The 24,926-nt window shown below is 46.3% G+C and overlaps 1 protein-coding gene and 1 long non-coding RNA gene across 4 annotated transcripts in view; both read right to left on the bottom strand.

The window, feature by feature from the left end:
* LOC119382821 (P protein) overlaps positions 1 to 24,926 on the bottom strand; it is a 332,942-nt gene that overhangs the window by 117,538 nt on the left and 190,478 nt on the right. The window lies entirely within an intron of this gene.
* Positions 16,041 to 17,334, bottom strand: LOC125757134 (uncharacterized). 2 transcript variants are annotated; one of them, XR_007415072.1, is made up of 5 exons: positions 17,244 to 17,334; positions 17,060 to 17,136; positions 16,921 to 16,987; positions 16,644 to 16,759; positions 16,041 to 16,495 (listed from the first exon to the last, which is right to left on the bottom strand). It is a non-coding gene; the product is annotated as an uncharacterized LOC125757134 (long non-coding RNA). The 2 variants fall into 2 exon arrangements; XR_007415073.1 differs by lacking the exon at positions 17,244 to 17,334 and having other exon boundaries at positions 16,045 to 16,495; positions 16,921 to 17,192.

The following is a 24,926-nucleotide window of genomic DNA, read 5'->3' as shown; positions in this document are numbered from 1 at the left end:
GTAATTTGCATTGGGTGACGCCCGCTCGCTATTTCCCTCTCCCGTCATGCTGTATAACATACGTTGACGTGGGAGAGAGACGGGGGGGGGGGGGCGAATAACTTTACTGAGACCCCGAGGAAATGGATCATGCGCTTATGTGCTTCCTTGGCAACCAATACAACTGCACTTGCGAGGAACCCACTACGCTTTAAATCATTGTAATTTTACTGAGACCCCGAGGAAGTGGATCATGCGCTTATGGGCTTCCTTGGCAATCAATACAAGTGCACTTGCGAGGAACCAACTATGCTATAAATCATTTTAATTTTTGAGATGTAGGGCAGCAGGCACTGTGCCATTTTTCGTCATTTTACGGAGATCCGTGGTACCTGCTAAACGCATGTAAGTCATTATGCGCACTTTGTTGATGCTGTGCCTGATGACGACGAAGAATTATGGCAGAGATCTTTGTAATGGGTTGGAAGCATTTCACAACCTACTCGTTGCGCAATTCGCATTGTGTGACGCCTCGTTACAGAATTCGCGTTGTGCGACGCTTGGTGCTTATTTTACTCTTCTACCACGCTATATTGCATATGCTAATGTGGTTCCTTCCCGACATGAAGCCTGTATAGGACCTTTTTCCCAAGCAGTTTCAAGCACCGGCATGGCTCAGAGGTTGAATACTGGGTTCCCACGCAGAGGGCCCAGGTTCGAGCCTCGTTCCATCCTGGAATTTTTTTCTTATTTCATTTTTTTTTCTTATTTCGATCGATACTGGTTACGGACACCGGCGGCGGCGGCGGCGGCAGACAACTACGGCGCCAAAAACGGCCGGTGAAATCATCTCATAACAGCTTTCGCTGTAAAATACCTACTTCACCAAAATTTCACCCCCCCCCCCTGGCTACGGGCCATGCGTCGCGGCAAGTTAAGGCGGAAACCGCAACGCGGCGCTGACGCAAGAATATTAATTCTGCGCATCATCTTTCTTATAAAGCCTTTTCTCGCGGCGATTGTGGCGGACTTGATGCTATGAAAAAAAAAAGGTAATTTACTCAAATGGAGAAAGATCGTCTTTCTCCTTAGTGTTTATAGATTCCACGTGACGGGAGAGGGCTGAGAAAATGCCATTGGAAAAAGAACAGCGAGATTAGTCACCACACCTGCTCTATACATACACTGCTTAGAAGAAAAAAAAAAAGAAGAAAAAACGAAGCGGAAAAGGTGACAAATATAATTAATAATTGTTGTGGCTTTAACGGCCCAAAACGACGATATGATTATGAGGGACGCCGTAGTGGAGGGCTCCGGAACTTTCGACCACGTGGGGTTCTTTGATGTACACCAAATCTATGTATACGGGCCTGTATCATTTTCGCCTCCATCGAAAATGCGGCCGCCGCATTCGGGATTCCATCTCGCGACCTCGGCGAGTCAGCAGTCGAGCACCATAATCACTAGACCACCGTGGCGGTTTGGCGACAACTATGAATAGTGGCGATGAGGGTAGGGCCCCACACAGTAGCTGATGAGTGCTTATGGTCTTTCGTATCCGGAGGGTCCATTGACAATCGCGGGTCATCAAGTACATACATACATACATACATACATACATACATACATACATACATACATACATACATACATACATACATACATACATACATACATACATACATACATACATACATACATACATACATACATACATACATACATACATACATACATCCTCAATGATCGCTCCATTTCTACACCTGGCTTGCGTTTATCAGCATGAAGCTTCAACACAACGATACGCTATCCAGTCCAGCGATTACGACGCGAGGAGAGGGTGAAACGCGCGTTGTGAGTTCAGCGCAACCTTGGCATTCGCATCCCAAGTCGCGGCCACCATAAGAACATAAACACTTTGGCCATTGCCTTCAACACAGAAAGAGAGAAGAGAGAGGGAGAGGGGTAATTAAGAAATCTAGAGACAAGGAGCGCGAAATCAGAAACTTCACGTTACACGTGAAAACACAGAGGTCGCCTCCCGTGGTCTTCCACGCGAAGTGCTAAGCGGAAGCGGATAGCAACGATACCTTTAATTGCGATACAGAGAGAGAGAGGGAGAAAGAGAGAGAGAGGATTCCCTGAAACGCATTTGCCCGAGCCTTCGCAATTATAATCTCAAGAGAGGAACCCACCCCGTAGCGCTTGTGCGGAAATCTCGAGCGTTCAAGAAATTACGAGAACGGGGCGAGCCAGGCGCGCAATCGTGAACGTAGTTGCTGCCAGGGCATCCGAGAAACTGTTATCCTCCCCCTTTTCTACTGCCTCTCCCCTCCCCCCCTTTCTGTTTGTTTCGTGTCATCCCGTACACGTTGATGTCCTCTCCCACGCCCTGCACCCCAGCGTCTCTCAAGTCGCTGTAGCCGTCACGTTGCACACACTTCGTCACGCGCACTGCAGTGCGACGGCGGAGATTCTTGGTCACGTGAGCGCTACCGCGGTGTTTCCGGACAACCAAGCACGCACCGCGGTCGTTTCGTCTGGATACGCGGCCGTTCTATTCTTCGAGCGGCTCTCCGCGATTTCCTCGTCCCGCGCAGCTGGAATAGCGCGCTGCACTGCCCAGAATAACTTAGCAGCGCGGCTGCCCGAGCCACGCCACCTCGTTCGCAGACATGCCGCGAGGAAGGAGACCGAGCGGCGGCGTCGGTGCGCTGGAACAAAGAAGAAAGGCCGTCGTGCGGCTGCGAGGATGCGTCGCCCTCTAGGGTGAGAACGGTGCAGATATGGCTCGCTATCAATGAAACAGCGCCGCAAAAGAAACACCGCTTTTTTTCCCCCCTAGACGTTTGTTTCACGAGGACCATTTACGGGGCCGTAACTTAGGAAGGGTCACAACTTGAAACTTATTTGCAAAGTCAAATAAATAGCCGGAAGCCGTAACGTCGAGGCGCGTCAGAAAAGCGGTGCATTGGGAGAGAGGGAGGGAATAGGAGTCGCCTCTGACTATCCCAGCCGCTATTTATGAGGGGCCAAGCGGCGACCGCTCGCACGCAAAACTAGGCCGCCTCTGACCTTAGCAGTTCGAGCAGCCATAACTTCCAACTTATTCGCGAGATCAAATACCGCATTTCTTCGCATATAAGCCGCAAATGACAACTCACACCGTCCCTTATGCATCCGCCTAAGATGACTCAAAGGCGAAAGCCGTCGTCTATTTCTTCTTATTCGATTGCATTGATGCCCCCGCCCAGAAAGCTTTTCTGCACCTAGCGTGGTTTTGCACTACCCACTGCAAGCTTTCTGCCCCTCACATACCTCACTTTCTGCACCGCATATACCTCACATGAGTGACGTCAGGATGAGGGTATCACATGATGCGGGTTATACGCGAATTTCGGTGTGCAAGTAGGCCTCATGGCAATGCAAGAAAGGTGCCACTGACAGCGACAGTTGAAAATTACACTTAGGTGAGGACGGGGAAATGACCTTGGTGCACGAAACTGAATGAAAATAAAGTTTTTTTCCCGTCTTCAGGCATAGGCGGTTCGAGCATTTCTGTGAATATGTATTAATTCGAACCGTCGAACTTTGCGCGGGTAATAGGTGGGGATCTTTATTTTTTCCTTATTTATTTCGTGGGTCGTAAATCGCGGCGCGGTTTATATTGCAACGGGTGCGTTATACGCGAGAAAATATGGCATAACCAAGGCGTAGCGTCGCGAGACCCCTTGGACGCTTATTCCAAAATTTACGGGGAACTCGGCTCTACACTCGCCGGCAAAATGTTTAAGAGAGCAGAATAAACCTGTACGCACGTCGAATGGCAATGCAGTTAAGAACTACGGCTGCAAATTCAGGCTGGTGAATCCAACCAAGTGTGTTTCTGGTTGACACTGTTAGTCCAACGTTAACATTCAACATTGTCTGTATGGCAATGCAGTTAAGAACTACGGCTGCAAATTCAGGCTGGTGAATCCAACCAAGTGTATTTCTGGTTGACACTGTTAGTCCAACGTTAACATTCAACATTGTCTGTAAGTTCTCATTAATAGTGGTTGACACTAATGTCTTTTTTTCAGTAATTTTATGCTAACTGCAACGAAATTTTGTTTTGGCTAATAAGTTTGCTACAGGCGAGTGGTATTACGACTGAAGTAATCTTGGCAAAGTGGCGGGCTGGTAATTGCATTGCTTTCTTATCATCAGCCTTATGAGAGTAGGATTCTCGTTACTGTCCCAAACAATAGTGGTTGTGAGAGAGGCTACGAAGCATACGCATACATGCGCTAAGGCAGGCAGTTGCAGCCTCGAAGAAGACAAGACCTCCTGTTGAAACGGTGGCTCCAGCGATGCCCCGTGTTCAAGAATTTTTAAGGCGAAAGCCTAGATGCCTCATCAAACCCGAAAACTGACCGGGGTCCCTCGGCGGCGTCCATACGAGTGATGCAAAAAATGATCACCGGGTGATGGCGTCACTATATGACGTCATCGTGACGTCAGAGATCGCGAAATTTTGTGACCTCATTATGAGATCACGGTGACCCAGCACCTTAGCTGGGTCGACGGCGGGCCCATCATGGAGGCAGCTCAAAACCAGGTGAAGTGCCTTCGATCCTGGAGGCAATGCAAAACCACATTAGGCGCAGAGAGCTTTCGGTCGGTGGCGGCGCAGGGACAACACATCTAATGAGAAGAAAAATAAGAGGGGCTTTCGCCTTCGGTGTGTGCATAAGAGGTTTTTCACCTAAGGAGAGAATAGCGCACTAATTCTTCGTAGTTTCAGAGGTTGTTTAGGGGCTTTTTGAAGCGACGTTCCACGGGCAATGCACAAGTGGATAAGAGCTGACTCGCTTGCGCGTCGACCACGTTCACCGAGTGAATCGTGACTGCAACCTTTTTAGTGTTTTTTTTTTATCGCAAGGACATCAGAAACGAACCATGCACTGGTAACCCATTAACTCCATTCTGGAGGCCTGGATTCCGCTGTATTGCCAACGCAGTTTCTCTTTCCTTTCGCGACCTTCGCGCCAAGCTCGGCCAAAGTGAATCCCGTCCTACTACATCGCGCGTTGGTCCGTTCGGCGGCGGAATACACTCGGGACTGTCCGTCCCATTCCTGCGTCAATCCGAGAGATAGGCGATCGGAAGCAGCTTTTTCTTCATTTTTTTTTCTTCTTCTACGCGTGTATTTGCGCAACGGACCATCTCTTCTCGCTAGAATGTGCGATGTATACCGTGCACGTAATGGCGGCTGTGGCGTTCGCCCGAGGGGCACGACTTCATAACCGCTAATTTTCGTCCAGCATTCTTGGAATGCACAACCTTCTGTACTTCACTGTTCGTACTCAAGGCTCTCGCCTTGTCCATCGGAAAGTTTTAGAACAGGGTACGCAAAGCTTTGCCTAAGCATTTGTCACCACTGCGCATGCGTCATACTCTATCCGCTTGGGTACCCACGTTGATTGATGAAAATAGCGTGTCATACCCAACGAACGCTATCTTTGCGTATGCTATTCTAAAACTGCCTAATAACGTTTTTTTATATTTGCAACGAAATACAGAAAATTTGGGCTAGAAAAGCAAAAAAAAAGTTTTAAAAAATCGACGGGTTCACGGCGTAACGAAGCAACATCGAAATGAATTCCCAGATCTAAAAAGAACAGTCAGTTTCGCCGCAAGGGCGAAGCAATGAATGCGATAGCAATAATAATAATAATAATTGTTGGGGTTTAACGTCCCAAAACCACGATATGATTATGAGAGACGCCGTAGCGGAGGGTTCCGGAAATTTCGACCACCTGGGGTTCTTTAACGGGCACCTAAATCTAAGCACACGGGCCTCAAGCATTTTCGCCTCCGTCGAAGATGCGGCCGCCGCGGCCAGGATTCGATCCCGCGACCTTCGGGTCAGCATAATGCGATAGCAACAAATTGGAATGTCACACGAAGTAAGGTCTAGCAGTTAACTCCATTTGGATACGATCTGGCGTGACTACATAACGCTGGCATAAGGGAATACGGCCGCTCCACTGTTGATAGAGTTACCGCATTTACCGAATTATAAGTTGCGCCTTTGTACGAATTCAGTATCCCTGGATCTTGAACCTCTTTGGTGATTCCCTGTTGTGGCGTTTATTGTGGGGCGCGCCCTAAAAAGATGCGAGACACTGAGAAATCTATATCCTACCCTCTGTTAAAAATCACGAACCGTGACTTGCAAAAGAAAGAAAGAAAGAAAGAAAGGAAGAAAGAAAGAAAGAAAGAAAGAAAGAAAGAAAGAAAGAAAGAAAGAAAGAAAGAAAGAAAGAAAGAAAGAAAGAAAGAAAGAAAGAAAGAAAGAAAGAAAGAAAGAAAGAAAGAAAGAAAGAAAGAAACGATCTTTGAGACAAACAGAAAGCTGACTAGGACGGAGTAAGGTCAGGACAGCTGTTAGCCGCATAACCTACAGGTAGAAAAAAAAAGCACATTAGAATAAAACTACACAGACACTGGCAAACAAAAAGGACATGCCATTCTTTGGGAAAGCTGGTTTTTTTTAAATAGTTTTTTTTACCCTTCTGAAAAGGGAATCTCGTGAGTTTATAGACCGACGACGCCCGAACGCGGCGCATTAAGATTCCGTTAATGGGTTGAAAAAAAAAGTGCTAATTTACACAGCTTGCTCCAGAAGGACCGAAGAAGTCACGACCTTTCTACGGTCGTCTAACGCTTTCGCAGATGCCGCACGCAAGAGTAGGGGAGCTCTTGCTTCGCGCAGTCAAGTTTTAAGCGAAATTCAGAGCATGACATGGAAGGTTATTGCTCTACGACAATACTATATATAGCTTTGTCATGCATGTTAACGCAGCAGTTCATTCTTGTACGCAGTATATATAAAAACGGACAAATTACTGAGAAAAAAAAGCCGGCAGATCCCACGCATTGTGGGAATCGATGTAATGCGAAGCAGCCAGCAAAGAGCTGCATACATTGTCTTGTATGTCATTGAGGAAAATGCGTGTCATGGTTTTCATGTTCACCCCTATTATTTATGTTCGTCGCACAGTAACGTCGCGCAATACCAACTTCGGGGTAGATCAAGCTGGCGAAACGGCCGCCAGCGCATCATGAGCGTGGCACGTAAGTCATGCTGTACATGACATGCGTGTCATGAATTTTATGTTAACTCGTGTTTTTATGTTCGTCACACAGTCACGTCGCGCAATACCAATTTCGGGGTAGATCAAGCTAGCGAGACGGGCGCCAGCGCCCCATGAACGTGGCACATAAGTCATGTTGTGCATGAGATGCGTGTCATGATTTTCATGTTAACTCGTGTTATTTATGTTCGTCCCACAGTCACGTCGGAAGATACCAATTTTGGTGTATATCAAGCTAGCGAACGGCCGCCAGCGCCCCATGAGCGTGGCACGTAAGTCATGCTGTACATGACTTGCGTGTCATGATTTTCATGTTAACTCGTGTTATTTATGCTCGTCACACAGTCACATCGGAAGATACCAATTTCGGTGTATATCAAGCTAGCGAAACGGCCGCCAGCGCCCCATGAGCGTGGCACGTAAGTCATGCTGTACATGACATGCGTGTCATGATTTTCATGTTAACTCGTGTTTCTATGTTCGTCACACATGCACGTCGCGCAATACCAATTCCGGGGTAGATCAAGCTAGCGAAACGGCCGCCAGCGCCCCATGAGCGTGGCACGTAAGTCATGCTGTACATGACTTGCGTGTCATGATTTTCATGTTAACTCGTGTTATTTACGCTCATCACACAGTCACGTCGGAAGATACCAATTTCGGTGTATATCAAGCTAGCGAAACGGCCGCCAGCGCCCCATGAGCGTGGCACGTAAGTCATGTTGTAAATGACATGCGTGTCATGATTTCCCTGTTAACTCGTGTTTTTATGTTCGTCACACAGGCACGTCGCGCAATACCAATTCCGGGGTAGATCAAGCTAGCGAAACGGCCGCCAGCGCCCCATGAGCGTGGCACGTAAGTCATGCTGTACATGACATGCGTGTCATGATTTTCATGTTAACTCGTGTTTCTATGTTCGTCACACATGCACGTCGCGCAATACCAATTCCGGGGTAGATCAAGCTAGCGAAACGGCCGCCAGCGCCCCATGAGCGTGGCACGTAAGTCATGCTGTACATGACATGCGTGTCATGATTTTCATGTTAACTCGTGTTTCTATGTTCGTCACACATGCACGTCGCGCAATACCAATTCCGGGGTAGATCAAGCTAGCGAAACGGCCGCCAGCGCCCCATGAGCGTGGCACGTAAGTCATGCTCTACATGACATGCGTGTCATGATTTTCATGTTAACTCGTGTTATTTATGTTCGTTACACAGTCACGTCACAAGATACCAATATTGGTGTATATAAAGCTAGCGAAACGGCCGCCAGCGCACCATGAGCGTGGCACGTAAGTCATGCTGTACATGACTTGCGTGTCATGATTTTCATGTTAACTCGTGTTATTTACGCTCATCACACAGTCACGTCGGAAGATACCAATTTCGGTGTATATCAAGCTAGCGAAACGGCCGCCAGCGCCCCATGAGCGTGGCATGTATGTCATGCTGTACATGACTTGCGTGTCATGATTTTCATGTTAACTCGTGTTTCTATGTTCGTCACACATGCACGTCGCGCAATACCAATTCCGGGGTAGATCAAGCTAGCGAAACGGCCTCCAGCGCCCCATGAGCGTGGCACGTAAGTCATGCTGTACATGACATGCGTGTCATGATTTTCATGTTAACTCGTGTTTCTATGTTCGTCATACATGCACGTCGCGCAATACCAATTCCGGGGTAGATCAAGCTAGCGAAACGGCCGCCAGCGCCCCATGAGCGTGGCACGTAAGTCATGCTCTACATGACATGCGTGTCATGATTTTCATGTTAACTCGTGTTATTTATGTTCGTTACACAGTCACGTCACAAGATACCAATATTGGTGTATATAAAGCTAGCGAAACGGCCGCCAGCGCACCATGAGCGTGGCACGTAAGTCATGCTGTACATGACTTGCGTGTCATGATTTTCATGTTAACTCGTGTTATTTACGCTCATCACACAGTCACGTCGGAAGATACCAATTTCGGTGTATATCAAGCTAGCGAAACGGCCGCCAGCGCCCCATGAGCGTGGCATGTATGTCATGCTGTACATGACTTGCGTGTCATGATTTTCATGTTAACTCGTGTTTCTATGTTCGTCACACATGCACGTCGCGCAATACCAATTCCGGGGTAGATCAAGCTAGCGAAACGGCCGCCAGCGCCCCATGAGCGTGGCATGTATGTCATGCTGTACATGACTTGCGTGTCATGATTTTCATGTTAACTCGTGTTTCTATGTTCGTCACACATGCACGTCGCGCAATACCAATTCCGGGGAAGATCAAGCTAGCGAAACGGCCGCCAGCGCCCCATGAGCGTGGCACGTAAGTCATGCTGTACATGACATGCGTGTCATGATTTTCATGTTAACTCGTGTTTCTATGTTCGTCACACAGGCGCGTCGCGCAATACCAATTTCAGGATAGATCAAGCTAGCGAAACGGCCGCCAGCACCCCATGAGCGTGGCACGTAAGTCATGCTCTACATGACATGCGTGTCATGATTTTCATGTTAACTCGTGTTATTTATGTTCGTTACACAGTCACGTCACAAGATACCAATATTGGTGTATATAAAGCTAGCGAAACGGCCGCCAGCGCACCATGAGCGTGGCACGTAAGTCATGCTGTACATGACATGCGCGTCATGATTGTCATGTTGACTCGTGTGTTATTTATGTTCGTCACACAGTCACGTCTTGCAATACCAATTTTGGGGTAGATCAAGCTAGCGAAACGGCCGCCAGCGCACCATGAGCGTGACACGTAAGTCATGCTGTACATGACATGCGTGTCATGATTTTCATGTTAACTCGTGTCATTTATGTTCGTCACACAGTCACGTGACAAGATACCAATTTTGGTGTATATCAAGCTAGCGAAACGGCCGCCAGCGCACCATGAGCGTGGCATGTAAATCATGCTGTAATGACATGCGTGTCATGATTTTCATGTTATGACTTGACATTTATGTTCGTCATAGTCATGTTACGCCATACCAATTTTGGTGTACATTCGATAAACCAAGCGACCAGGAGAGCACAAAGTCGTAGGCGGCTAGATAGATAGATAGATAGATAGATAGACAGACAGACAGACAGACAGACAGACAGACAGACAGACAGACAGACAGACAGACAGACAGACAGACAGACAGACAGACAGACAGATAGATAGATAGATAGATAGATAGATAGATAGATAGATAGATAGATAGATAGATAGATAGATAGATAGATAGATAGATAGATAGATAGATAGATAGATAGATAGATAGATAGATAGATAGATAGATAGATAGATAGATAGATACGCTCAAAGTCGCAGAAGTTCGCTAAGAAATGCTTCGCATTTAAAAGGCATATATTTAAATGGAAAGAAATAAAGAAAGCACCTGTGGCAGATTTCACAGTGAAACTGCGCACCGAGCAGGATTACACATAGAGTTATAATAATAATAATTGTTGGAGTTTTACGTCCCAAAACCACGATATTGTAACGCACAGTTCAAGAACACACTTTAATAAACTATAGTCAGTTGGGCGAACTTGTGCCCGAGAAGGAAGCGGGAGATAACTAAAACGGAAGTCCCCGAGCAGCTCTGAAGAACAGTCTTCTTGTCAGCTGCAAAGCTACACTTCTTCTTCTGCTCTTCCTTGGGCTGTGTCCCGCGTGGGTCGCGCGCAGCTGCTATGGCCTGGGTCAAACAGGCACACGCTCTCGGCCACACATTTACCTTGTTTCGCACGTACGCCACCAACAATTGGGAGGGCGTACATATCGGCCTGGGCGCGTAGTTTGAAACCACCTTGTGTCAATACGATAATGAAGGACGCCGTACCCAATTCTAAGTACACGGGCCTCAAGCATTTCGCCTCCATCGAAACGCGGCCGTCGCGACCCGGATTCGATCCCGAGACCTTCGGGTCAGCACTCGAGCCCCGTAACCAACTAGACCACAATGGCGGGTGAAGTTTCTACCCCCCATATACAAAATAAATAAATAAATAAATAAATAAATAAATAAATAAATAAATAAATAAATAAATAAATAAATAAATAAATAAAGAAAGAAAGAAAGAAAGAAAGAAAGAAAGAAAGAAAGAAAGAAAGAAAGAAAGAAAGAAAGAAAGAAAGAAAGAAAGAAAGAAAGAAAGAAAGAAAGAAAGAAAGAAAGAAAGAATAATGTGGTGGTAACCAGCACCACCCGAAGACATAATGGGTTTTATGGCAATTGTAAAATGAAAGAGGAGGGGCTGACGAGCCCAACGGAATTTTGTGAGGAAAGCCAATTAAAAGTGAAACAAAAAAGTTAAAAGAGGGGGGACAATTCAATCGACTGCGAACGACAAAAAGAGATTTGACGCGAATCTCTTAGCGACGTCATCCGATGACGTACTGAGAACCTCAAAGGTAATATAAGCGCGGCTCTCAGACCGCGGCTTTTTATGTCTTGCAGGATATGTCCATTCCACGATCGTATTACTGACATGCAGCATTACCAAGAGTGCAGAAGGCTTTCGCATTCAAATGTCGAGAGAGTATAAGATGCTGCCGACATTTTCTTTACGTCTACCACAGCGTCAACGGCTTCTCGTTTTACGGTATCTGAATGCGGTAAAGGTGCGACTGTAAGCGTCTGACGCTTATTTGGACGTCAGAACTGCGAGCAGACTTCATGAACGACGTTAAGAGAGCTCGTATACGTCCAGTGTCAATACTGTGCTCAAAGAAAGCTCGAGCATTGTTTCACCCTAAATGTCAGTCGAAAAGGTTACTTTAACTTTCTCAACTTATATATATATTTTTTAAAACAAGGGACAGCACATGTGAAGTACATTGTTTGAAACACTTCGCGCAAATCATTCAAATCTAAATGTGAACATGTGCGCAAATGCCCACCTCGCTCGATTCGTTCAAATATTTGTTCTCTCTGAATCATGCCAGCATTTTTTTGAACGCGATAGCGTTAAGGACACAGTGTAGGCCCTATACGTCCCATGTTTTTAAGGCTTCTTTAAAATCAACCAATCAATCAATCAATCAATCAATCAATCAATCAATCAATCAATCAATCAATCAATCAATCAATCAATGATATTTGAGATTTTACGCGCCAGAACCATGATATGATTATGAGGCACGCCGTAGTGGAGGGCTCCGGAAATTTTTACCATCTAGTGTTCTTTAACGTGCACTGACATCGCGCAGTACTCGGGCCTCTAGGATTTCGCCTCCATCGAAATGCGACCGCCGCGGCCGGGACCGAACCCGCGACCTTCGGATGAGCAGCCGAGCACCGTGACCACTGTTCCACCGAGACGGACTCCATATCAATGAAAGCGTAGCCGTCGTCGCTTTAGGTAACATTTTGTCTTTGCGATGACGCGGAATGCGGACTAAACTTACTTGCTCAAGTGCTCGCGTGAGTGCTCCCAGTCTCGTTTTTGTTAGTAGCCGAAGCCTGCCGATTTCCAAACAGTTTCTCTGACTAAAGAGTTTCTAAACAGTTTCTCTGGCTTTCTCAATACGAGAATATATTTTGCCGCAGCAACATATTGAACAAAGGTGCAACTAAACTCAAAATAAATGCGCGAAATCGCGTCTCCAAGCATGTCTCCCACACACATGGCAAGTGGACTCGCCGGTAAATGCCTGGCGTGTTAAAAAACTGCGTGCACCATGTGCCTTAAGGTAGGCACTTTTTAAAAGCCTGCTAAGTTCATAGAAAGTACCAGTGTCGGTATTTAAAATATTAACTTGAGCCTATTGGCTCAGTCAAAATTCGGGAAAATGTGTGGGGCCCTGGATATTGTTAGGAAAGGCCTTGTCATTCCAAAGAAGTAAAAAAAACCAAATTTTGTTTTAAAAAATTTTGTACCCCACCCTGTGCCCTTAAAGAGCTCGTTTCGCAGAAAATTCCGGTGTCGGTGCCGGCGTCGGCGGTTGTAGCGAAAAATCACGATGGATTCAATTAATAAAAGTCATGAGTCCGAGCCGGAACTGAGCCCAGGCTTGCTGCATGGCAAGCACTTGTTTTACCACAGAGCTATGCCAATGCTTAAAACCATTCCGAAAAAAAAAACCGCTATACATGTGCTATATAGTGCGAGAAGTCACGTTAACACACTTAATATTGCGTGGCAGAAGCGTATACTATAGAATCGCACCAGGCGGCACACCATATGAACTGCGCAACGAGTGGTTGGTTTAAAGGCGCACCCATTACAAAGCGCTCCGGCATAATTAATTATTATCATCAACAACAGCCTCAGCAAAACGTGCAGCTGCGTTGGTGCGCGTATGCCTTGCGGACGCGTAGTGGGTGCATCGCTAATTCGCAGAATGATTAATTATGGCGCTGTGGGCAGTTGGCAACATTACTTGAAGTATAGCCATTCTATCGGATAGTTTAAAACAGCTAATGTTACGCGCACCAATTACATTATCGCGCTCTACTTTTGAATGCGAAATCCAAGCGCCCTCCAAATTTTTTTTTCTTGCGTGACGACGTAGGCTTGAAGAAGAATGGTCCTTGAATCAACTAGAGGTTGCAGTACTCGTGTTATAGAATCTCCGCGCTTGCAAGCTACAAATCTGAACTCTATGTACTGATTCCTGAAAGTGAAAACGAGCTTCATTCAGCTTCGATCGTCCACAGAGGAGAGAGGGAAAGAGAGGGGGAGATAATGCTGTAGCCAAGAAGGACAGCTAACGCAATGTTAAGAGGGCTCTACACGCCTCGCGCGGTACAGGTTGCGAAAGGCGTGCGCAGCGGTGTGCGAACAATCGTCGTCTACATCGTAATCGCAGCTGTGAGTGCATTGTTTAAGAGGTGTGGCAGAGGCAGCCGAAAACGTACCAAGGTGTCTCCACTGATACGAAAAAAAAAATATCACCCATTCGCTTTCAGCACGAAGCTACAGCGCGATTCGTACGAACTTCTCAGATATAAAGCCGACGAAAAAAAAATTATTTTTCTTTCATAAGTCTGCGCCTGGTAACCGGTGCTCTACATGGCGGATTGGCACCAACTCGCCGAATCTACTGTCCTAATAATACCGGTACGAACAGCACTCGCAAGACAAGAGGCAACATTTTTTAAGCGAAGCGTGTTACGAGTTGCATGTTTCGGTGGCGGCAGTGGCAGCACGCCGAAAACCCGGCGAGTGTACAAAAATGCGGCCCTCGAAGGTGCAAGGTGCGTATTTGCATGCGCCTTGCTCGTGGGCTTGTCAGCGACCAGCAGTTTCGGACACGGGAATCTGATCTTTTATGAAGCCGCATTTCAACGTTAATAATAATAATCCTTGGGGTCTAGCGTCCCAAAACCACGCTATAAGTGAAGGGCTCTGGAGATTTCAACCACCTGGGGTCCTGTAACGTACGCCTAAAATATAAGTACACGGGCCTGAAGCATTTCCGCCTCCATCGAAAATGCGGCTGCCGCGGCCGGGATTCGATTCCGCGACCTTCGGGTCAGTAGTCGAGCGCCATAACCACAAGACCACCATGACGGGTACATTTCAAAGTTGCTTGGATATGAACCATGTTGCCCGTAGCAACTCAAATGTTGCGCTGCTAAGCACGTGGATGAAGGCCTCATTCTCAGCATGGAGGAAGGAAAAAGTTGAGACTGAGTATTGCGCATTGCGAGAGAAAGAAAGAAAGAAAGAAAGGAAAGAAAGAAAAGAAAGCCAAGAGCCCCCATTCTCTCGATAAGGAAAGGGCCCCTGAATATTCTTGCCGTCCTTCGTTTTGCGAGTGCACTCAGTAGCTGCGTGACTGAATTGTTCAATCTACATATCCCCAATCAGCACTCCCTCCCATTCGCCATCCTAATCAGGAGCTGCCTGGCAAACATCGGTGGTACTTTTCTCCATCACCTCATCACCGCAGCAGTGACGGCGAACGGAATGCCAACAACCGAGGAGCGTCGGAATTAACGAACGTGGCAAAATATGGGCGCGCTGCATGCCTTGTTTACGCGGGAAAGAGAGAAAACGTACGACGGGCCGACAATGCGCCACGCACGACGGCAACCCGAGCCGCCGGTAATTTATAACTGGCATATACAGTACCGAGGCGATGCGCGGAAAAATGCACCTGTTCTCGCAGGGTGTACACGTATAGCGTAAACAGCGCGTGTGTCAGTAGACAGTGTGGCGTTAGCGTGACAGCGGTGGTGAAGGTAATAGCGTTACCGTGCCACAAACGTTCGTTGCGGACAGCGCGGAATAGCGTTTACGTGCCCAAGCTGTGACGGTGGCGTCACCTAGCGGAGGGTGAACGCGTTAAAAAAAGTAAAACAAAAAAATGAGAATGCTCGCCTGTATCTCTGCAAGCAGCAATATTACTACTTTTTCTAGTAACAACAAAAGTAAATAAGCATGAATCACGCACCAAAAGCGAAAAATTTTATGTTGCAGATTTGTTTACACCGATCTTCTAGTTAGGCCTAGGGACGTTCGAAGTGGGAAGCGATCTCAAATACTACGCTAAGTTATCCATAATACTCGGCCGTCGAAGCTAGCTGAAGGCAAGCGAAGCCATTTCCCAAGCAACATTTTATCCTTGGCAAAATGTCGGCCTGATGTCGCTGGCCAACTGCACTGTCGTTGGCCCAACCTTGGCAACCAATGTAGGGCCGGTCTTGGGGATTGACATTGGCCTCATGTGGGCCTGCGTCGGCACCCGATGTAGGCCCGTCCACCGTGGCCGACGATGCCGAGTGCATGCCGCTCGCGGGTTGACCAAGGCCCGACATCACATAAGCGTCGATTTACCGACGGCCGTGGGTCGGTTGCGGACGTTTCTCGCTAGTATTGCTCTGCTTTTTTTTCTTATTTTTTGTGCGTGTTCTAACAAAACGCATCAATTGTTTTTCTGGTGTGTTGATGCGTGTCGTATTTAATGTGAACGGGCAGTTTATAGAGGCGTTTAGCTCTATCTGAATTAATTACGGGCAGAGTGCACATGTAAGACGGAATTAAACGCCTCTAACGGTCTGCACTAACGTGTTAATACGTAACACACAATAACAGAAAGACGTGAATATAAGTTTTCTCTCTTTATATGTTTATTTTGCAATGATATAGATGCACTAATTTTACATGCAACATTGTTCGCACGGAGCGTTTGCATCAGCCCTTGTGCAACGCAACCGTACAGTCCATGTGATCGCTGCATGATAGCGCTGACATATATATAAAACGGACGGCATTCTTGTTGGATCGGCTCCCTTCTTTCGGCCAGTTCTCGTGCTCTTGGCCCTGAACACGTACGCAGATGCGACGTTTTACCGTCGAGATGTGAGAGGGTAAATCGCCACCCTCATCAAGATGTGAGACTTGCATTGTTCTTCTGTCGGGAAATACTGAAAGAAAGAACAATGAATAATACTCTGAGAAAGGTAGACTATTTACTTGACCAGTTGCACAGTCATGTCGCGTCTAGAAACTCTATTCACACAACTAAACAAAATTATTTTGTCACTGCACAAATAAGAAAAACACTGCACTTACAATAAATGCCAGTGTGCTGAAATTCTGAGAAGTGCTTTCAAGCTCCACAGCGCACAAACTAGATAATATGTGGAGACAGGATGGATTGAGGTTTTCATTGTTGGCTCGTAATGTCACTGCAAAACAAATGGTACAATAAATAGATTAATGAGAACACAATCTTACCTTCAAAGCGGCCGCGGGCCAGTCACATATTGTGCAGTCGGCATTTACAGCACACTTGCGATCAAATGAAAAGTGATTGCGTGAAACTTTCGTAACCAAGCATGCGTCTTACCAGAATTCTTTTCAGTTGGCGAGACCAGCGCAGCACGCTATCCACACCAGTCCTTGTTGCAGTGTTCCTTAGAGAAAACGGCAAAATAGGTTACGGTCTTACAATAAGATGCCACAAATAAAAAACAAGAAAATCTTACATATTTGCCCGTCAACGATGTCTTGGGTCCACGGACAAATATAACCACCGTTCGCCTGAACATTTCTGATCTGCCCGCTAGAAGAGACGACCAGATTGACGCATCAATTGCGCAAATAAAATTTGATTTTGTCGCTAGACAAAAGTCACGATACGATACGCCGAGGAAATAGAATGTCACTTACGGGTTCGCGTCAAATCCTCGGCAGCGGGAGACGGCCGCGCGCCTCCAGGATCAAGGCAAACGAAATGCTTCTGAGTGCTTGCCCGCCTCTGCGTAGTGTTTCTCGCTCGAAAGAGCTACGATTTCGCGGGAAGGGAAATCACGCACGCCACGGAGCTTGCTTCCCTCCCCAGCGCGGTGACAAAGAAAAAAAAAAAACGCGAGAGTTCCGAGGTCCGGCGCTCCGCTTGCACGCCCCGCCGCTCTCGGCACATTCCGTTCCTCCTTTCAGGACTTGTCATTCTTTCTGGGAGAGGGATGTGATGCATGTTGCGCGTGCTCTCTCTCCAAAGCAAGAACCGCGAAGACCCCATCTCACCACTTGTTTTTTTTTTTCGGGGGAACGCACGTGTTGCTTATATCAGCTCTGTCTGGTGAGAAAAAAAAGGCGCGCGAAATTTCCACTGAAGCACATGCCTGACTCTGGGGCAGCGCTAATGCGTCCAAAAAGCGAATCGAATTTGAATTGAACCGTTTTCGTTGTTAACACAAAATATCGTTGGCACCCTAACATTAAAACAAATTAACATGAAAACCATAAACTGAGCATCAAGTACAAATATTAAAACTCTTCAGAGTGTGCGGACTATCGAATTCTGGCTCTTCAAGCGACTTTTACGCTAATTTTGTGTTCATTTGGACATAGATGATATTTTGAAACATTCGTATTAACGCATATGGGCTATTCCCGAAGACAGAATCAAGTATGATGATATTCGATTCTATATTCCAAATGTTTCCATTATATCTGATGTCCTCCCTCTGTCATGCGGCTCGATCAGATCAATCATATATTTATATTCACGACCGTGCTAAAGCGGTGGACAGTTCGGTCGACAGTTCAAAATCATCGATATTTCAATAGAGATTAGCGCGCTATAGTATCAGGATCAAAATTAAATTTCTGCTCGGTACTCGCATTTATTCCCATTTATTGATGTTGTTCAACCAAATGCTTTGCGTCTAATGCATGCAAAGTCGGACATTTTCTTGAGCTTCGAGCAGAAACCGTAAACGCTCGGTACACTTGAAAAGCACTCATGTCGTACCACTGTACATTGAGCATATAAGTGCTTCATCATAACAGGTCATCATAAGGCTTGAAAGGTGCTCATGACAATGCGGCGGAGGATTCTCAGCGGCCCGATCGCTAAAGGTTCTGAAGTTTCTTGCGAAACAGGTGAAAAATTTCGACATTTAAATTCCGCATCCTAACCAACTCCGCAATTGTACCTTTTCTTATTCACATACTTAATGTGCACATCAGAAATATTCGGCTGGATTCGGGAAAACTGAGGCACAGCAAACATGTAACTTTAGTGCTGGGGTTATTGATTGGAGCAGAACTGCAAATGCGACGTCATTCTTAGACAAATGGACATGTAATAAGCTACAAGAATGCCAGATTTTAAGATCACTTCGCAATTCAGCTTTTCATATATTCAGTTAGAGCTTTCGCGCCCCTGAAACACGTATATGAAATTTTCCATTAAAGTTGTACAGTCCGCGAGAACTCTATTTCGCACAATTCGTGTGACGAAATTAATATTTTTTTGGTCTCGCTATAAAGCAGCCAAAACCTTTCCGACGGGAGAAAGAATGAATTAATTCATTTTCAATAAAGCTTATTAATAGATGGTGTAATGTATATGGTCGGTTACAATCAACGTGCCATTTGCGAACTATTTCAGTCAATTCTATACCGCGGCACAATGGACCATTGTAAAGCCACATTAAACATAAATTCGCGTGATTGCACTTTCTTATCCGTTATGTACTTCCTGGTGGCAAATACATTGATCTCCAGAGTGTTCAAATCCTGCGATTTCTCAAGGTTATAAAAATATTTTAACGATATTCTCCGATCGAATAATTCTTCAAAACGCCGAAGAACTCCAACTTCCATATTGATGCCAATTGCATGCGCTCATCATTATGGCCATCGCATGTATAGTCAGCATCCGATTAATAGCTTAACTTCAGTCAGTTCAGAGCAAAACTCGATGTTATCCCTTAGCCGGAAGTTTCCCTTACGTCTATGGTTGACGGTCATTGCTGTTTTCCTTGTTTGACCAAAGGCCGTCATCGCGTTTGTAGCTACACTACGTGACTTATTCCTCAACATACTGCCCAAACGCGCTCGCGCTTGTTAGCTCGAAACCTAAATGTTGAATTTCAAAGTAAAATTGACCAGTGTTCAACTTGTCACTCGATCAGAGACGAATACTTTTCACCACGTCGCGTTATTTTGCTGTGCTTTCGATAAAAACGGCGTTAGATTGATGAGCTCTGCTGACAAATCCTCATCACTCTATGCAGCCGATGTAAGGCTGGACAAATATGTAAATCAATCTAACGGTGTCGAGCAGTGCACCTGGTCCCATGTGGTGCGTCAGCAAGGGACTTGATAATTAAGTTCTCATATGTGTAGAAACGTACGGCACGCTTACGTTGCGCACCCTCTACAGTCAGCCACACATATCGTCAACGGCACGTGAAGCGTCTACTATTAGCAATGTAATTTTATTACTTTTTTTTTCGTTTTGCATGCGAGGCGCCGACGACGGCAGATTACCGCGAGGCACTAGCTATGCATTTGTCTAACGCGTCTTGAAATATAAAGCTACAGCCTCCATAGAATCATAGAAATATAAAGCTACAGCGTCCAGTTTTAAGCACGTGTTGCTCCCATTGATAATTATCATTCTGTGAAATAACAGAACTATTAAACATTTTATTAACATTCCAACAGAACAGCAGTGCGCGTTGCGCGTTACCCGCCGCAAATGCTCCATTATGCGATTCTTTTACACGCATGAGTCAGAAGATCAGACAAATCCGCGGAATGTTTCTCATGCATTTCCATGCATCATATTCGCTTGCTTATCTTTTTGTTTGGTATTTTCAAGACGTATAAAATGATCACAATGCGATTTCTGACTGGCATTATTTCGTATCTTGAGGCAGTGCATCGTTGGGATTATTTTAACTTCTTTATAATGTAGGTTACGGTGTACCTGCTTTGTCTTTTATTAAAAACAAGGGTTCATTTTTATTTGAAATGCTGTGCTAAAATGATGAATGTCACAAACATATGCAAGGCGACCTCTGACAAAGTGATGGGATAACAGAAACTTTTCAAATAGGCATATCGAGGAATATGAGCTTATTATCTGTAAGAGATAAAGGTGTAACTAGATTGCACATTAAAGAAAAAGATAAATTCGCGTTAACTTAATTCAAACTTGTTACTACCTAGACGTACACGCGTAAATTTTAACAAACGCAAGTCTTTAGTGGTGCTGTTTCGGACGTGTCCCATTTTCTTATCTTGGCGGCAAAAAGCACTGCTGGGCACTGACGGCAGGCCTGCAGATGTGCGGCTTCTTCTAAAGAGGAGGCGGCTCCACGCTGAGAAAGTAAACCGGAGAACAGCGGAAAAAAAGAAAAAAAGAAGTTTCCCTCTCCCCACTGGGAGCTTCCGGGGCGCGGGCCGCAGTAGCGCATGTTATTTTGCTTTTTTTTTAAGCGCGCGTTTCTTTTATGTTGGCCTTAGGCCGACCCTCTTTGCTCTTTCCCGCACTTTTCCACCTTCTGCGTTTTATTTTCCACAGCACGAGTCTTCCGTGGATTGCCATCGCTATGTGTTCGTTCTAACAACCTTGAAAGAATATTTCTTGTTTATATATTATTCGTGTATTGGTACTAAAATCTTACATTGAGGCCACGCCTTTTGATGAGTTTTTTTCACATAGCATATATGGTATTTCCGTTTGCCTGACTTATCCGTCAGCGAAAGATGAGAACGTTTACTCATTCCATTGCGCAAATTACATAATAAAGGACCAGCTGTTAGAACAAAACATTGCGTCTCTCTATCCACAGACTGTTTGGGTGCAGCGCTGCTCGGGCAGCACGCAAAAATTTTCATGCTTCATGTTGTCTGTATACAGACGAATACAGAATGGTTTTTAATGGCCGTTTTAGTTCAGAAATGACATAAATGTATTATGTGAGCTCGGTTTAATGCAAGCGGGTGACATTACTTGCATGAAAAAGCAAAATAAATAATCGCCTATCTAAATAAGGTTCATTTATGACCTTCAAATTACACTGCCTTACCTACTGCAACTGACTAACTGTAGCCACTGAGTCTGCAATAATTGGAATGAAATCTTACGATTTAATATTTATGCCATCAAATTTGAGGTAATTCACTGTTTGGACCAGTCACGTTTATTTTTGTAAGAATCCGTTTTAAGCATCGAACAACGACAAAAGCCTAGTTTAACGCCCATGTATATAAATACTGTCGCACACTTGGCGAATGATGGTCTCGAGAAAATCTAGATACGCACGCCTGGAGAAACCATGCACGAATGTAATGGCTCGCTATTATTTTTGTTATTTAGTCAATAATGTATTTGTATTGTTCGCACAAATAATCTCTATCACTTGGTGTAATCAGCTCAAGGACCACAAGTATGTTGTGTGTCACAGGTGATTTTTGTAATGTTTAAAAAATCACACTGTAGGAGTTGTTTACACTTCCTGCAGTGTATTTTATGCTGCCCTAAAATAATACACGCTGTTCGAATTCTCTGCCGGCAACCAAGGCCGGCACGACGTGTTGCCGACTTGTCGCCCCGACAAGCGTTTGGCGCGCTCGGCGTTCACTCGGCCACCAACGGTGGTGCGAATCGTGCAGCCGACCTAGTGCCGACAAGCGTTTGGCGCGCTCGGCGTTCACTTGGCCACCGACGGTGGCGCGAATCGTGCAGCAGATCTAGTGCCGACGTAGCTGGCAGCGCACCTCCGGCCGACCCTTTTCGGATGCCTGGTGGCCAGTGAAGTCGGCTGCCGGCTATTTGCCAGTGATCAGCCAAACGTCGGCAGTCGGCCAGCGTTGCTTGGGTTTACACAAGTCGTTTGCTACGAAAGAAGTGAATGTGTCCACATCAACGCTAAATTCAGTTCGAAGCACGCGTCCACAACCGCCGCCATGTTTTACGTACACTACGTTAACCACACAAACACGGTAACGCTAAATCTGAAAAATAGCGTGCGCACGGTAAACGCTACGGGTCATTTAGCGTACTGTGCATGCGCATTTCGATCCCGCTATTCCGATAAGCCCGCTAAACTATAACTGTCTCTTATCCACTGAGGGAACGCGCGAGTAAGTGCGCGTTCCCTACATTTATGCACAGGTCTTCCTCCTCTCTCTCTATTTCCCTTCACCTCGTTCTCTCTCTTCATTGTTGTTGTTCATCAGCTAACGCGCGCTTCCGAGAAAAAGGAAATAAAAAAATGAAAAAGAAGCAGCCGAATGACCATAAATTACAGCGTTTGCATCTCGGGTTACGAGTCACGAAAGCACTCAGGCGCGCGCACGCAGATACACGTACACACACGCGCGCGCGCACACAAACACAAGCCACAAGGGGACGCCCGGGGCGCCTTGCGAAGAGCTCGACGGGCAAATGGATGCGTCGCGTCATTGGCGCACAAAGCCAGCGGCACTTGGAGCCCCATGATTCAGTGGTGTCCTTCTACCCTGGCCTAGACCTTCGGGAACACTCCTCGTGGTGGTGGTTAGCCCGCGGGGTAGACGACACACGTGTCGCGTATGCGCGTCTCCAAGAGCAAGAGTGTGGGCATGTATAAAGGGGTAAAGCAAAAAAGGCGAACATTTGTTTATCGCATAGTAACTGTGTGCCTTCTTGCAACCGCTGTGCACGCTCCTAGGAATGGCTTCGTTTCCCAGCGCTGACGGAGACACGCGCACTAAATGAGATTGCGCAAGAGTAAGGGCGGATCATCAAAAAGAAATACAGTTATCTCACGCATGAAAACCAACAGGTACATTTGAGATTTGAGGAATAATCGAGCGAATGGAATATAAGATTATGTAAAGTAATTCAGCGAAAAAAATGGCCTTGAAACGAACAGAAATTCCACGACGACTAACGAAGCATCCGCGTGATAGTGTTCCTGTTCCAGAGAATGAAGAGTTTTCCAAATAAAAAGTGTGAAGAATGAGTGAATTTCAAGGTATTGAAATCGATCGGAATGAAGGCGAATGGAGACTCACCCGAATGAAGGAAGTGAGACAAGTGAAAGCACGGGGAATTTATTTATAGATTTAATAGAAGTGCAGCAAGTAGTGATGCAGAACTATCGGTAAATTGACTATCGATAGTATCGATAGTTTCTTTGAAACTATCGATAGTGTAAACAAACTATCGATAGTACTACTATCGATAAACTATCGATAGTCGAATCGGTAGTACCATCGGTAATATTACTAGCGATGCTACTGCCACGCGTGTTTATTGCTTTGTTTTGAAATATTCGGGTTTCACCCACAGACTGTTAGCTGTGTTTGACGCAGACCGCGTCGCAATGTTTGAGAAGCCTCGCGATTGTTTGACATTTTAAGATTACGCGCCGGACGCGAATATTCAAGTTTATTCGAGAGCTTACGCCAGCACCAGCGATAACGCTGGAAGGTTTGATGACTGATGTATAAGAGACGAAGCGTTCCACTGGTTATCAGATTACTCGACGGCCGGCGACTGTTCTCGCCGCAATCAGTGCGCAGCGTGTATCGCCTGTATTCTGAGTATTGATTTTCTGGGCACAAGTTCGACCAAAAAAAAGAGCTTCGTATTTCCCAGTCTTGCTGCAGAATTCTTCACTGTCACAACCACGTGACAAACTATCCATAGTGGTGCGAATAACGATGGTGTTGCTGGCTGGCCAAATTGCCAAAATATTCGCGATAGCCTACTATCAGCTTCGCTTAATTTATGAGGAAATTTTTATAGAGAGAAATTATTTGCGCAGTGAAAATGGCGGCATATGTCCATCAATAAATTAATATTTAAAAGCAACCAGTTACATCTTACAGTTAACAAACTTAGTTCTTGATAATTTTTTTATATTGAAATCACCAAATGCAATATAAAACTCAAACCGCGCAGTTCTACCCCATGTAACGGCTTCCTTTCCGCTACAGCCTACTCCCCCGGCTCCACTATGCAAAAACGCGCGCGGGGAACCAAATTTACTAGATGCGAAGCAGCTTTTGCTCGGGGCTGTGTCCGTAGTGTTGCGATCGGCGAGCCACCCTTTGCCGCGGGGCGCCGGGACGGCATAAAGGCAGCCGCCTCGCTTTGCGGCGATAAGGAAGAGCGCGAAGACGCCCGGCTGATTCTCATGCGCCAGGAGGAGCATGGTTTCAATTTGCTCGAGACAGCACCATTGTCGCCGGTGCCGGAGCGGAAATGCGACACATGGCGCCTTTGTGCCCCAGGAAAGGCCGCGACGCCGAGTTTCCGCCGAAGACGGACCTCGGACAACCGCGCTGTGCGTCTCCGGCTGGTAGGTCGTCTACGCTCAAATCAGCGCCAGCTGCCCAGACGCATACCAGTGGATTTGCCGGGCCTGCAGCCGCCGTTCGGCCGCATGGGTGGTCGGCTCGAGCAGCGACATGAGGGACTCATCACAACCCGCGTGCTGGCGGCATTCTTCCCCCGACGCGACATCGTTGCGAGAACAATGCGCGTGTTTGGGTTGTGTGTGTGTGTGCTGGGGGCGGTGCCAGCAAGGTGACCTGCAGGATTCGCTGCCCGATTGGATG

The sequence above is a fragment of the Rhipicephalus sanguineus genome, chromosome 2, assembly GCF_013339695.2.
Source record: "Rhipicephalus sanguineus isolate Rsan-2018 chromosome 2, BIME_Rsan_1.4, whole genome shotgun sequence".
In the NCBI taxonomy this organism is placed as follows: Eukaryota; Metazoa; Arthropoda; class Arachnida; order Ixodida; family Ixodidae; genus Rhipicephalus; species Rhipicephalus sanguineus.
This window is presented reverse-complemented; position numbering and strand designations above follow the sequence as displayed.